The 15,486-nt window shown below is 52.5% G+C and overlaps 2 protein-coding genes across 2 annotated transcripts in view; one reads left to right on the top strand and one right to left on the bottom strand.

Moving 5' to 3' along the window:
* The window catches only part of LOC142313091 (uncharacterized), a 340,618-nt gene that overhangs the window by 90,773 nt on the left and 234,359 nt on the right, over positions 1–15,486 (bottom strand). The window lies entirely within an intron of this gene.
* Positions 5,135–15,486, top strand: part of LOC142310591 (uncharacterized) — a 54,333-nt gene continuing 43,981 nt past the window's right edge. The window contains exon 1 of the mRNA XM_075348110.1: positions 5,135–5,174. The gene's annotated coding sequence lies outside the window, so the exon portion shown is untranslated. The remainder of the gene's footprint in view (positions 5,175–15,486) is intronic.

Below are 15,486 nucleotides of genomic sequence, written 5' to 3'. Positions count from 1 at the left end.
CTTGTTCAGCTCTCCTCCTGGGTCCTAGCTGCCTGCACACCCTGTGCAGCTCTCCTCCTGGGTCCTAGCTGCCTGCACACCCTGTGCAGCTCTCCTCCTGGGTCCTAGCTGCCTGCACACCCTGTTCAGCTCTTCTCCTGGGTCCTAGCTGCCTGCACACCCTGTTCAGCTCTCCTCCTGGGTCCTAGCTGCCTGCACTCCCTGTTCAGCTCTCCTCCTGGGTCCTAGCTGCCTGCACACCCTGTTCAGCCCTCCTCCTGGGTCCTAGCTGCCTGCACACCCTGTTCAGCCCTCCTCCTGGGTCCTAGCTGCCTGCACACCCTGTTCAGCCCGCCTCCTGGGTCCCAGCTGCCTGCACTCCCTGTTCAGCTCTCCTCCTGGGTCCTAGCTGCCTGCACTCCCTGTTCAGCTCTCCTCCTGGGTCCTAGCTGCCTGCACACCCTGTTCAGCTCTCCTCCTGGGTCTTAGCTGCCTGCACACCCTGTTCAGCTCTCCTCCTGGGTCCTAGCTGCCTGAACACCCTGTTCAGCCCTCCTCCTGGGTCCTAGCTGCCTGCACACCCTGTGCAGCTCTCCTCCTGGGTCCTAGCTGCCTGCACACCCTGTGCAGCTCTCCTCCTGGGTCCTAGCTGCCTGCACACCCTGTTCAGCTCTCCTCCTGGGTCCTAGCTGCCTTCACACCCTGTTCAGCTCTCCTCCTGGGTCCTAGCTGCCTGCACACCTTGTTCAGCTCTCCTCCTGGGTCCTAGCTGCCTGCACACCCTGTGCAGCTCTCCTCCTGGGTCCTAGCTGCCTGCACACCCTGTGCAGCTCTCCTCCTGGGTCCTAGCTGCCTGCACACCCTGTTCAGCTCTTCTCCTGGGTCCTAGCTGCCTGCACACCCTGTTCAGCTCTCCTCCTGGGTCCTAGCTGCCTGCACTCCCTGTTCAGCTCTCCTCCTGGGTCCTAGCTGCCTGCACACCCTGTTCAGCCCTCCTCCTGGGTCCTAGCTGCCTGCACACCCTGTTCAGCCCTCCTCCTGGGTCCTAGCTGCCTGCACACCCTGTTCAGCCCGCCTCCTGGGTCCCAGCTGCCTGCACTCCCTGTTCAGCTCTCCTCCTGGGTCCTAGCTGCCTGCACTCCCTGTTCAGCTCTCCTCCTGGGTCTTAGCTGCCTGCACACCCTGTTCAGCTCTCCTCCTGGGTCCTAGCTGCCTGAACACCCTGTTCAGCCCTCCTCCTGGGTCCTAGCTGCCTGCACACCCTGTGCAGCTCTCCTCCTGGGTCCTAGCTGCCTGCACACCCTGTGCAGCTCTCCTCCTGGGTCCTAGCTGCCTGCACACCCTGCTCAGCTCTCCTCCTGGGTCCTAGCTGCCTGTACACCCTGTTCAGCTCTTCTCTTGGGTCCTAGCTGCCTGCACACCCTGTTCAGCTCTCCTCCTGGGTCCTAGCTGCCTGCACACCCTGTTCAGCTCTCCTCCTGGGTCCTAGCTGCCTGCACACCTTGTTCAGCTCTCCTCCTGGGTCCTAGCTGCCTGCACACCCTGTGCAGCTCTCCTCGTGGGTCCTAGCTGCCTGCACACCCTGTGCAGCTCTCCTCCTGGGTCCTAGCTGCCTGCACACCCTGTTCAGCTCTTCTCCTGGGTCCTAGCTGCCTGCACACCCTGTTCAGCTCTCCTCCTGGGTCCTAGCTGCCTGTACACCCTGTTCAGCTCTCCTCCTGGGTCCTAGCTGCCTGCACTCCCTGTTCAGCTCTCCTCCTGGGTCCTAGCTGCCTGCACACCCTGTTCAGCTCTCCTCCTGGGTCCTAGCTGCCTGCACACCCTGTTCAGCCCTCCTCCTGGGTCCTAGGTGCCTGCACACCCTGTTCAGCTCTCCTCCTGGGTCCTAGCTGCCTGCACACCCTGTTCAGCTCTCCTCCTGGGTCCTAGCTGCCTGTACACCCTGTTCAGCTCTCCTCCTGGGTCCTAGCTGCCTGCACACCCTGTTCAGCTCTCCTCCTGGGTCCTAGCTGCCTGCACACCCTGTTCAGCTCTCCTCCTGGGTCCTAGCTGCCTGCACACACTGTTCAGCTCTCCTCCTGGGTCCTAGCTGCCTGCACTCCCTGTTCAGCTCTGCTCCTGGGTCCTAGCTGCCTGCACACCCTGTTCAGCTCTCCTCCTGGGTCCTAGCTGCCTGCACACCCTGTTCAGCTCTCCTCCTGGGTCCTAGCTGCCTGCACACCCTGTTCAGCTCTCCTCCTGGGTCCTAGCTGCCTGCACACCCTGTTCAGCCCTCCTCCTGGGTCCTAGGTGCCTGCACACCCTGTTCAGCTCTCCTCCTGGGTCCTAGCTGCCTGCACACCCTGTTCAGCTCTCCTCCTGGGTCCTAGCTGCCTGTACACCCTGTTCAGCTCTCCTCCTGGGTCCTAGCTGCCTGCACACCCTGTTCAGCTCTCCTCCTGGGTCCTAGCTGCCTGCACACCCTGTTCAGCTCTCCTCCTGGGTCCTAGCTGCCTGCACACACTGTTCAGCTCTCCTCCTGGGTCCTAGCTGCCTGCACTCCCTGTTCAGCTCTCCTCCTGGGTCCTAGCTGCCTGCACACCCTGTTCAGCTCTCCTCCTGGGTCCTAGCTGCCTGCACACCCTGTTCAGCTCTCCTCCTGGGTCCTAGCTGCCTGCACACCCTGTTCAGCTCTCCTCCTGGGTCCTAGCTGCCTGCACATCCTGTTCAGCTCTCCTCCTGGGTCCTAGCTGCCTGCACTCCCTGTTCAGCTCTCCTCCTGGGTCCTAGCTGCCTGCACACCCTGTTCAGCTCTCCTCCTGGGTCCTAGCTGCCTGCACACCCTGTTCAGCTCTCCTCCTGGGTCCTAGCTGCCTGCACACCCTGTTCAGCTCTCCTCATAGGTGCTAGCTGCCTGCACACCCTGTTCAGCCCTCCTCCTGGGTCCTAGCTGCCTGCACACCCTGTTCAGCTCTCCTCCTGGGTCCTAGCTGCCTGCACACCCTGTTCAGCTCTCCTCTTGGGTCCTAGCTGCCTGCACTCCCTGTTCAGCTCTCCTCCTGGGTCCTAGCTGCCTGCACACCCTGTTCAGCTCTCCTCATAGGTGCTAGCTGCCTGCACACCCTGTTCAGCCCTCCTCCTGGGTCCTAGCTGCCTGCACACCCTATTCAGCTCTTCTCCTGGGTCCTAGCTGCCTGCACACCCTGTTCAGCTCTCCTCTTGGGTCCTAGCTGCCTGCACTCCCTGTTCAGCTCTCCTCCTGGGTCCTAGCTGCCTGCACACCCTGTTCAGCTCTCCTCCTGGGTCCTAGCTGCCTGCACACCCTGTTCAGCTCTCCTCCTGGGTCCTAGCTGCCTGCACACCCTGTGCAGCTCTTCTCCTGGGTCCTAGCTGTCTGCACACCCTGTTCAGCTCTCCTCTTGGGTCCTAGCTGCCTGCACACCCTGTTCAGCTCTCCTCCTGGGTCCTAGCTGCCTGCACACCCTGTTCAGCTCTCCTCCTGGGTCCTAGCTGCCTGCACTCCCTGTTCAGCTCTCCTCCTGGGTCCTAGCTGCCTGCACACCCTGTTCAGCTCTCCTCCTGGGTCCTAGCTGCCTGCACACCCTGTTCAGCTCTCCTCCTGGGTCCTAGCTGCCTGCACTCCCTGTTCAGCTCCCCTCCTGTGTCCTAGCTGCCTGCACACCCTGTTCAGCTCTCCTCCTGGGTCCTAGCTGCCTGCACACCCTGTTCAGCTCTCCTCCTGGGTCCTAGCTGCCTGCACTCCCTGTTCAGCTCTCCTCCTGGGTCCTAGCTGCCTGCACACCCTGTTCAGCTCTCCTCTTGGGTCCTAGCTGCCTGCACTCCCTGTTCAGCTCTCCTCCTGGGTCCTAGCTGCCTGCACACCCTGTTCAGCTCTCCTCATAGGTGCTAGCTGCCTGCACACCCTGTTCAGCCCTCCTCCTGGGTCCTAGCTGCCTGCACACCCTGTTCAGCTCTCCTCCTGGGTCCTAGCTGCCTGCACACACTGTTCAGCTCTCCTCATAGGTGCTAGCTGCCTGCACACCCTGTTCAGCCCTCCTCCTGGGTCCTAGCTGCCTGCACACCCTGTTCAGCTCTCCTCCTGGGTCATAGCTGCCTGCACACCCTGAGCAGCTCTCCTCCTGGGTTTTAGCTGCCTGCACACACTGTTCAGCTCTCCTCATAGGTGCTAGCTGCCTGCACACCCTGTTCAGCCCTCCTCCTGGGTCCTAGCTGCCTGCACACCCTGTGCAGCTCTCCTCCTGGGTCATAGCTGCCTGCACACACTGAGCAGCTCTCCTCCTGGGTCATAGCTGCCTGCACACCCTGAGCAGTTCTCCTCCTGGGTCCTAGCTGTTTTGCGCGCCGCAAACTTTGTCCCTCTTTCCCTTCTTTAAAAGTTGGGAGGTATGTATAACATTCTATGATTCTAGTGCAGATAATCTACAGATACAGTAGAATAAAGCCCAATTGGCATGATGACATGGTTTTTAGCAAAGTGTGCCCATTTTAAAAACGCCCGTAGGGACCTGGTCCTTTACCCACTAGGATTTAGCTTTTTCATAGAGAGCAGTGGCTACAAGGACCCGGTCCTTTTTTCCCCCACTAAGAATTGTATTAAAACACTCATTAGAACCTGGTCCCTCTGCCCACTGGGAAATAGCCGGCTCTGGTAAAGCTGAATCCCAGTGGAAGGAGGGACCTGGTCCTAATGAGTGTTTTAATACTTAGTGGGGGGAAAAGGACCATGTCCTTCTGCCCGCTGGGATTTAGCCACAACCCTGGTACACATGAAACTGTGCGCTGACTGCCGGGAACTACAGGCTCCTCCCACACAAGAGGCCGGTCACATGGGCGTGACGTCAGCAGAGGTCCCTCTGGCCACTGGGATTTAGCATCTACCATAATCCTATGGGGGTCTCAGCACCAGACCCCGCTTCTATTATATCTATTGTAATCCCCTCTGTGCACACGTGCACTTAGAATAAACATTGTTTTTCTGCCTGGAAAGGTCGGGCTGCATTATGAACACGCCCCATCACATGACCAGTGACGTCATACCTGGCTGGAGCCCGTACATTCTAGCCCCTACTATTCCGGTTTTTTCTTTTTTTCTTTGCTTCTTGCTCCCAGAATTACACTGAGGAGGCCCCGCCCCGCCCCTTCCGGTGACGGTTTCCCATCAACTCCATTCTACACGTTACCGTGCGGCTCTGCAGGTGGGTGTTTCTCCATGTGTATGAGCACATATTGTATATAGAGGATATATGGAGATCAAGTATATAGAGAGGCTGTGTGGGGGGCTTATACTGTATATAGGAGGCTGTGTGGGGCTTATACTGTATATAGGAAGCTGTGTGGGGGGCTTATACTGTATATAGGAAGCTGTGTGGGGGCTTATACTGTATATAGGGAGGCTGTGGAGGCTTATACTGTATATAGAGAGGCTGTGTGGGGGCTCATACTGTATATAGGGAGGCTGTGTGGGGGCTTATACTGTATATAGAGAGGCTGTGTGGGGGGTTATACTGTATATAGGGAGGCTGTGTGGGGGCTTATACTGTATATAGAGAGGCTGTGTGGGGGCTTATACTGTATATAGAGAGGCTGTGTGGGGGCTTATACTGTATATAGGAGGCTGTGTGGGGGATTATACTGTATATAGAGAGGCTGTGTGGGGGCTTATACTGTATATAGAGAGGCTGTGTGGGGGCTTATACTGTATATAGGGAGGCTGTGTGGGGGCTCATACTGTATATAGGGAGGCTGTGTGGGGGCTTATACTGTATATAGAGAGGCTGTGTGGGGGCTTATACTGTATATAGGGAGGCTGTGTGGAGGATTATACTGTATATAGAGAGGCTGTGTGGGGGCTTATACTGTATATAGGAAGCTGTGTGGGGGGCTTATACTGTATATAGGAAGCTGTGTGGGGGCTTATACTGTATATAGGAAGCTGTGTGGGGGCTTATACTGTATATAGGAAGCTGTGTGGGGGGCTTATACTGTATATAGGAAGCTGTGTGGGGGGCTTATACTGTATATAGAGAGGCTGTGTGGAGGGCTTATACTGTATATAGAGAGGCTGTGTGGGGGCTTATACTGTATATAGAGAGGTTGTGTGGGGGCTTATACTGTATATAGGGAGGCTGTGTGGAGGATTATACTGTATATAGGGAGGCTGTGTGGGGGCTTATACTGTATATAGGGAGGCTGTGTGGGGGCTTATACTGTATATAGGGAGGCTGTGTGGGGGCTTATACTGTATATAGGGAGGCTGTGTGGGGGCTTATACTGTATATAGAGAGGCTGTGTGGGGGCTTATACTGTATATAGGAAGCTGTGTGGGGGGCTTATACTGTATATAGGAAGCTGTGTGGGGGATTATACTGTATATAGAGAGGCTGTGTGGGGGCTTATACTGTGTATAGAGAGGCTGTGTGGGGGCTTATACTGTGTATAGAGAGGCTGTGTGGGGGATTATACTGTATATAGAAAGGCTGTGTGGGGGATTATACTGTATATAGAAAGGCTGTGTGGGGGATTATACTGTATATAGGAGGCTGTGTGGGGGATTATACTGTATATAGGAGGCTGTGTGGGGGATTATACTGTATATAGGAGGCTGTGTGGGGGATTATACTGTATATAGGAGGCTGTGTGGGGGATTATACTGTATATAGGAGGCTGTGTGGGGGCCCCGCAAGGGTAGGGCCCTCTTCCCTCTGTACTAGTCTGTCTACTGTAACTTGTATACGTATTTTGTATGTAACCCCCTTCTCATGTACAGCACCATGGAATTAATGGTGCTCTATAAATAAATAATAATAATAATAATAATAATTATACTGTATATAGGAGGCTGTGTGGGGGATTATACTGTATATAGGAGGCTGTGTGGGGGGCTTATACTGTATATAGAGAGGCTGTGTGGGGCTTATACTGTATATAGGAGGCTGTGTGGGGGCTTATACTGTATATAGAAAGGCTGTGTGGGGGATTATACTGTATATAGAAAGGCTGTGTGGGGGATTATACTGTATATAGGAAGCTGTGTGTGGGGCTTATACTGTATATAGGAAGCTGTGTGGGGGCTTATACTGTGTATAGGAGGCTGTGTGGGGGATTATACTGTATATAGAAAGGCTGTGTGGGGGATTATACTGTATATAGGGAGGCTGTGTGGGGGATTATACTGTATATAGAGAGGCTGTGTGGGGGCTTATACTGTGTATAGGGAGGCTGTGTGGGGGATTATACTGTATATAGAGGGGCTGTGTGGGGGATTATACTGTATATAGAGAGGCTGTGTGGGGGATTATACTGTATATAGAGAGGCTGTGTGGAGGCTTATACTGTGTATAGGGAGGCTGTGTGGGGGGCTTATACTGTATATAGAGGGGCTGTGTGGGGGATTATACTGTATATAGAGGGGCTGTGTGGGGGATTATACTGTATATAGAGGGGCTGTGTGGGGGATTATACTGTATATAGAGGGGCTGTGTGGGGGCTCATACTTTATATAGAGGGGCTGTGTGGGGGCTCATACTGTATATAGAGGGGCTGTGTGGGGGGCTCATACTGTATATAGAGGGGCTTTGTGGGGGCTCATACTGTATACAGTGTCTTGCAAATGTATTCACACCCTAAGCAGTTTTCATGTTTTGTGACTTCACAACCTGGAATTTCCCTGTGCTTTCAGGGTTTCCATCAGGTCATGTACAGAACCTGCCGACAACTGCGAACATTGGATTTTCTTTTTATTGTGAAGCAAACAACAAATAGGACAAAATAACTGAAACACTCATCATGCAAAACTATTCACCCCCTGAAGTCAGTACTTTGTGGAGTCTCCCTTTGTGGTAATTACAGCTACAAGTCACTTTGGATAAGTCTCTCCAGTTTTCCACATTTTGGGATTTTTGCCGTTTCCTCAAGACAAAACTGCTCCAGCTCCTTCTCGTTAGATGTTTCCTCTGGTGAGCAGCGTCTTCACGTCTGACCACAGATTCTCCATTCCTCTGGTGAGCAGCGTCTTCACGTCTGACCACAGATTCTCCATTCCTCTGGTGAGCAGCGTCTTCACGTCTGACCACAGATTCTCAATTGGATTAAGGTCTGGGCTGTGACTTGGCTGCTCCAATACATTTACACATTTCCCCTTACACCCTCCAGACTGCCAGGACCCCAACACCTCTTCTCCCCTTAAAAGACGCAACACCACTATTTTTCTTAAACATTCAACACTTTTATTTATTTATCTTTGACTTTTGGAGAGTCTGAAGAAACGCTGCTCTCATCTTTTTTAACATTGGCATAAAATTATGGTCACAGCTTTCAATAACCAGCCAACACATCGGGGTTTAGGGAAATTTTCCGCCTTCCAGCCGTCCGGTGCGGGTGTTTCACCACCACTTGTTTCCAACCCCTTCCACCAATGAGCAACGTAACTTTAGCGAGCTACGGACCCCCCCCCCCCCATAGCCTGAACTGAAGCGCCTGAGCCACACCCCCGCGGATTCCCGCCAGGAATATGTCCAAACCGTTATCATTTAAATGCACGCCATTTTAGCATAGAAAAGCCAAATTTTCACCTTCCAGCTGGTGGTGGCGAATCACCACACCATTTTTAAAACGGATGAACTTCCATATACGCTGGTTAAGCGTTCGCCGGGTCCGTTCTATGGCCAAGCCTTCCCTGGCGTCATGCTAAATGAGCCAGGGTATCACCTCGGACCAAACCAGCTTAACTTCGGGGAAGAAACAGGGGAATTTGTCCATGTCTGACCGCATGTGGGTCAGAAGCTCAGCCAGCGGGAAGGAAACCAGATTGTTGCCGCCTGCGTGAATCACCAGGACAACTGGGTAAGAGACTATTCTCGCTATCTTGACCACCTCTGGTAGCACCTGCGGCCAGGACAGGCCCTTGTAACCTCTCCAATTGATGTCCACGTCGAGGAAACCCAAAGACCGACCACCAGCTCGAGAATCCGCTCTCCGAGTGGACCAAAATACATAGGAATGACCTAGGATCCAAACACTGGGATGGCTCACATCTGAAAGGAAAAACACTGTCAAACAGCAGAAACACCAACCCAACAGCTACACATCGTCATTGTGAAGGTTCAAGCTACTAAAAAAAAAATTTATGTAAGTGCATTCAGCTCAAACACAACCAACAACATGCCCCTGATTCCCGATACTCTTCTGTATTGCTGGCGTGTCCTCCAGTTCCAGTTTTTAAAACAAGCTCCGGTCTGATGTATCTCATAAAGCACTTGGATCGCCATCTACCGACCCGCTGGATCTCCGACTCCTGCATACCAGCCCGTGAAGCCTTGGTGGCAGCCCCGATTCTGAAAGAGTGCGTGCCGAAATCCCCTGCTGGAAAACCCAAGGAAGCCAAAATCCGCCGTATTACCGCCAAAAACTTCCCCGCCAAGAGTGGAGAACTGTCCTCATGAATAAAAAACTTGACGCCATTAGCTCTGATTGCCAGAAAAGCTTTGACCCGAGTTCTCGGGCAAACCGGACCAGTGATGGAAAAAAGGGGGAACCATGTGCCCCTGCCCGCCTGATCCATCTTTGATTTCCACAAGCATACCCGCAATCCGTCACCACAAACCAGGACATCATCCCAAAGCAAACCACCCGTAAACCCTTGCACCTTAGGGATAAGCTCGCTGACGCGGAGAGCCCCGAAGAAGGCGATTCCAAATGCCGCGGAGAAAAGGGTCGACGCATAGGGGGATTTACAAACTGACTTTGACTCGTTTATTAAATCAGCCAACAGCTGGAACGAAATAGGCCTCCTGTGGTCTACCCGTTTGTCACTCCTCCAACCCTTCAATACCTGGTGCACCAAAAACGACTTGGTTACATCGGGCCAATTCCTTAATTTAAAATGAAAAGTCAAGCCCGACAGCCGGTTACGCGCTACTGCCCCCGATGCTCGACGGTTGCTTAGGAACACTGAATACTGGAAGGTGAGTTGTAGTAACACCTCACTCGAAGGAACGCCAGGTACTTCCCCCACCGACTCGCGCCAATCGCTCCATGCCTTACAAAAGGCCCGCCATGACGATGGGGCAACAGAGGATGGAATCATCGGGATCAGTGTAGCGGGACATCCCACATCCAAGCTGGACACTCCAAACCTTGTTCCTGAGACGACGGATGGAGATCCTTGAATTTCTGAAATTGAAAACACGACAGGGCATAAGTCATGCTGTTACTGTAGCCGGGAACATGTCTTGCTTTAACCAAGCATTTACGGATAGGCATTTTAAAACAAAAAACCTGATCAGCCTGATGACTGGAAGGGAAGAGGAAGACAGATGGTTGATGGCATGCACCACGCTGGCATCGTCACACGAGAAAATGATCCGCTTATTTCTCAAGGCCTGCCCCCAAAGCTCCACCGCAACCACTATGGGGAAGAGCTCGAGAAGGGTTAGGTTCTTGATCCATGCCCACTGGGCCCAGACATCTGGCCATCTTTCAGCACACCATTGGTTCCCAAAAATGACCCCAAAGCCAAATGACCCCGCCGCGTCAGAGAAACGCTCAACCTCCGAATTTGTGTGTTCCGAGTCTTGGAAACAGGTGTGGCCGTTGTACGTTTGCAAACATTTTTGCCACACTATCAAGTCATTCTTCAGGGGGGGCGTGATCCTAATTCTATGGTGGGGGAGCCATGCCCCCCGAGTGGCCAGGGAAAGGCGCCTGGAAAAAATCTTGCCCATGGGCATGACCTTACAAGCGAAGTTGAGGGAACTGCATTTGCACTAAGGTAACTTTTCCCACGGAAATGAACCCAGCAATAAGGACCAGAAGTGCCGAAATTTTTTTTCAGAGGGAGCCTAAACTGCATTTCCTTGGAGTCAATGACTATCCCCAGGAAAGTCAGCTCCGTGACTGGACCAATGGTTTTCTCCTTCGACAACGGAACCCCAAACAGCTCTATTAGCTCCTTTTTTAAAGCGACCCAAAACCGTTTGACATACCTGTGAGTCCGGGGGGGGGGGGGGGGTGGACGAATAAAAAATCGTCCAGGTAGTGCGTAATTGAAGAAAAACCTGTGTCCTTGCAGATGGCCCATTTCAAAAACGTGCTAAATATTTCAAAATATTGGCAGGAAATAGAACAACTTATAGGAAGGACAGGTATCGAAATAATACTCCCCGTCGAGCATTGCCCCAAGCATGTGGTGGCAATTAGGGTGCACTGGCAGCAAACGGAATGCAGATTCAATATCCGATTTTGCCAAGAGCGCCCCAATCCCAGTCCGCCTGACCAGGTCGACTGCCTTGTCGAAAGACACGTAATGCACTGCGGAATCCTCCTTGGGAATACAGTCATTCACAGACCTACCCTTAGGATAAGACAGATGGTGAATGAGGCGGTATTGCCCATGGTCCTTTTTGGGAACAACTCCCAAAGGGGACACCCGCAAGTTGCGGAAGGGACGGACCTTAAACGGGCCTCGGAAGCGCACTAAACCAACTTCCTTGCCCAGTTTGCCGCGAATGACGTCTGGGTGTTCCCTGGCAGATTTCAGATTGGGAGAAGAGGGCAACTTAGAAAAAACAAATGGTATGAAAAACCCAAACGAAAAACCAGATCTAATTTGCGCTGCAGCTGATTTATTGGGGTACATGTCTAACCACAGACCCATCCTGATTACGCTCACTGGTGTCCCGATGCTCGCTATGGGTCATGACCCCCGGGGACTTTTTGAGCTGCTCTCGTACATTTTGCCGCTGCGTGGGACCCGCCGCACGAAGAGCATTCGTGCTTTTATTTACACAGCCCATGGAATTTGCAGTATCCGTCATTAAAGAGCCAGCATGTTCCTGGCCGGCGGACGGCCGCCGAGCATGTGTGACCCCGGATCCAGCGGCCGAACCTGGAAAGGGCTGAGTACCCCTCCGTGCCATCATCAGCCTAAGCCACGAGTCTGTGGCCTTAACTCAACAACCCAGGTGGGGTTGGAGGTCTAGGCGGCGGCGGAAATCTTCATCATATTTCCACCAGGCTGACCCCCGTGGGACTTGTATGAGCTATAAATACTATCCATGTAAATAAATAGCTCAGAACACCTTTCTGGATGGCGATGGCCCATCACACACCCCAAAACGTCAAATGCCTGCAACCAATTGGCCTTCAAATGCCTGCAACCAATTGGCCTTGGCAACTTTTAGTTTACGGTTGTAAACCTTCTTGCCCAAGCGCCACTCCTGCGAATGCTGGTCAGTCAAGATTAGCGACCAAATGTCCACGTAACTTGTTAGCCCATATTAACTCTTTTACCTGCTCGTCGAGATGGGAACCGAGGGGGGGACCCACAAAAAAGGCCATCTTTGTAAAGATCCAGCTGGGGGTAGGGGGAGGGGGGGGGTGCCGCATCAAGGGGATGCAATAATTTTGAGTTAACAAAAACCCTATGCCCCTGGATCAACCCGCTACCCTCCACCGGCGGAACCAACCCTGCTCCACACTCCCACATAAGGGTACTCACTGTGTGGCGCAATAGCAGGAAGCCCCAGATCTTGATGTTGCTCCCCAGGTGCCAGACCCACCTCCGCTAGCCGGACAGCTGCACCCACTGATGGTCTTCGTCCCCTGCGTGACCTCACAGGGGATTCATCTGAGGAAGAGGGAGACCGCCAGTGCGACGACCTCAATCGCCTGCTGCGACGCCTGGACCTGGATCTACCGCTGCGACAATTCCTGGCGCACCCACGCGTGCACTGTTCCTCGGACGACGACGATGAACTCCGATCACGGTGGCTACCCGCACCACAAGCAGTAGCCGGGGTCCCAGCACGTGACCGCGAAATGCGCTGAACGGCTCCACCCACCGTTGGCGGGCTCAAGCGGGCCAGCAGGTATTTCTCTTTGAACGCCGCTCACCGGCGCCACACGCTTTAGCCTCGGCAGGAATGAAGCCACCCACAGGTAAAAGCCCTGTGAGCCAGTCGCTCCCTTCCCTGTCGATGCGCTCTCTTACTGCTTCCTGTAGCGGGTCCAGTTACTAATCAGAGAGGCCGGAAGCTTGGTGACGCGGTGACATATATGTGTGGTAGGCGGAGCAACATCGAGTCACCTCCGGGGGCGGGGAAACTGGTAGGGACTCTTTTAAAGGGGAACAGATGTTACCAACGGGGAGGGGGGCAGCAGTCAAGGGGCAGCATCCCAAATTTTGGCTGCAGTGCCCCTCAGTGTGGCTTTAGCAGTAGCTTTGGGTCATTGTCTTGTTAGAAGATGAACCTTTGTCACAGTCTCACATCACTGACAGACTGAAACAGGTTTTACTCGAGGATATCCCTGTATTTTCCAATATCCATCTTCTCCTGGACTTGAACCATTTTCCCTGTCCCTGGTAGAAAAAAACATCCCCACAGCATGATGCTACCACCACCGTGTTTCACTGTGGGGATGGTGGTCTTGGGGTGATGAGCTGTGTTGGTTTGGTGCAAGACATAGCTTTTACCTTGGTGGCCAAAAAGTTAAATTTCTGTCTCATCTGACGACAGCACCTTCCTCCAAACATTTGGGGAATCTACCACGTTTTTTGGCAAACTGAAAACGAGCCTTCCAATTTTTGGCTATAAATAAAGGCTTTTTTTCTGGCCACTCTTCAATAAAGGCCAGCTCTATGGAGTGTACGGTTAATTGTGGCCGTATGGACAGATACTCCAGTCTCTATTTGGGAACTCTGCAGCTTCTTCAGGGTTACCTTTTGGTCTCTGTGCTGCCTCTCTAATAACCTCCTTGTCTGGGCTGAGAGATTTGGTGGGCGGCCTCTCTTGTCAGGTTTGTTGTGGTACCATTTTTTTCCATTTGATAATAAGAACACAACCCTGACTTGTACTTCTCACCACTTTGTCTCTGACTTGTTTGGAGATTTCCGTGGTCTTCGTGGTGTTGTTTGGAGATCTCCTTGGTCTTCATGGTGTTTTATCCTCTGTGGCTTTTCAGAAGAGGTGTGTGTATATACTGACAGACCCCGGGACACTTAGGAAAAGGAAGTCCCCCTGTGTGCAATCTAAGTATGTAATTTATTAAGGAAATTGCACCAGAAATTTAAGGGCCTCATAACAAAAGCGGTGAATACATATGCACATGACAAATTTTATTTATTTTATCCCGTAAATTTAATTTTCGCCTATTTTTTTTCTCATTTCACTTACTCCAACTTAAGCCTGCTTTACACGTTGCAATTCGCATACGATATCGTATGCGATTTGCAACGCCCACATCGTGTGTGTAGCACGTTAAATTTGTTGAACGTGCCGCACATACAATTAAACCCCGTCACACGTACTTACCTTCCATTCGACCTCGATGTGGGCGGCGAACGTCCACTTCCTGGAGTGGGAGGGACTTTCGACGTCACATCGACGTCACGCGGCAGCCGGCCAATAGAAGCGGAGGGGCGGAGCGGGACATAAACATCCCGCCCACCTCCTTCCTTCCGCATTACCGGCCGGGAGCCGCAGGACGCAGGAAAGATCTGTTCATTGTTCCCGGGGTGTCACATGCTGAGATGTGTGCTACCCCGGGTACGATGAACAATCTGATGTGCAATTCTAGAGAACTGAACGATGTGCGCGCGATGAACTGTTTTTCGTTCAATCGCAATCGCACGTACCTGTCACACACTGCAATGTACCTTACGATGCCGGATGTGCGTCACTTACGACGTGACCCCGCCGACACATTGTAAGATACATTGCAGCGTGTAAAGCAGGCTTAAGACTATTTAGTGCTGATGCATCACATACAAATCAGATTACAAAAATATTCAAACTCAGGTTGTAGTAACAGAATAGGTAAGAAACCAAGGGGGTGAATACATTTGCAAAACATTATATGTGAGGGATTATATGGAGGTTCATATGGTATAGAGGGGGATGTCTGTATACTTAATGTGAATATTAATATTGAGCAGAATTAATTTCCGCCTATTGTTTTGTCTTCCACACCCGTCACAGTCTTTCATGTGGCCCCTTAATAAAATGAATTGCCCACCCCTGCCATACACATTAGATAACTGTCGGCTGAAGCATCATTTGGCTGACAGCTTCTCCCCTGACTCCCCCATACACCAACACTCCAGCTTTCCTGTTTTCTCTGAGAGAGAGGCCTCCAGACTCCTGGAGCGGAGGATTATCTCCAGGAAGAAGAAACGGATCAGTCCCTGAAATTCAGCATGCCGGATCCTTCTCTGCCCTGACGTCATCTGTCGGGAGGCTCCATATATATTATACAGAGACCAATCCCCTCTGCAATCAGCAGCCGCCGCTGACCTTAGTCTGACATGTTTGGGGCCTAAGAGTTTATTGGACGCCGCCTCTGGCAGAGATTAATAGACTTTGTACATTGCAGACCTAAAATCATTATTAGGCCTCTAACTATCATAACAACTAAGCAGCCCCCCACAATCAAGAATGGGAGCAATGAGCGCCTGCTTTTTTTGGTATTTTTCAAGTAGAATACGGAAGCCTAAGTGACAAATGCCCCAAA

The sequence above is a fragment of the Anomaloglossus baeobatrachus genome, chromosome 5, assembly GCF_048569485.1.
Source record: "Anomaloglossus baeobatrachus isolate aAnoBae1 chromosome 5, aAnoBae1.hap1, whole genome shotgun sequence".
NCBI classification, from domain to species: domain Eukaryota; kingdom Metazoa; phylum Chordata; class Amphibia; order Anura; family Aromobatidae; genus Anomaloglossus; species Anomaloglossus baeobatrachus.
Note: the sequence above shows the minus strand (reverse complement) of the source record. Positions and strands in the feature narration are given on the sequence as shown.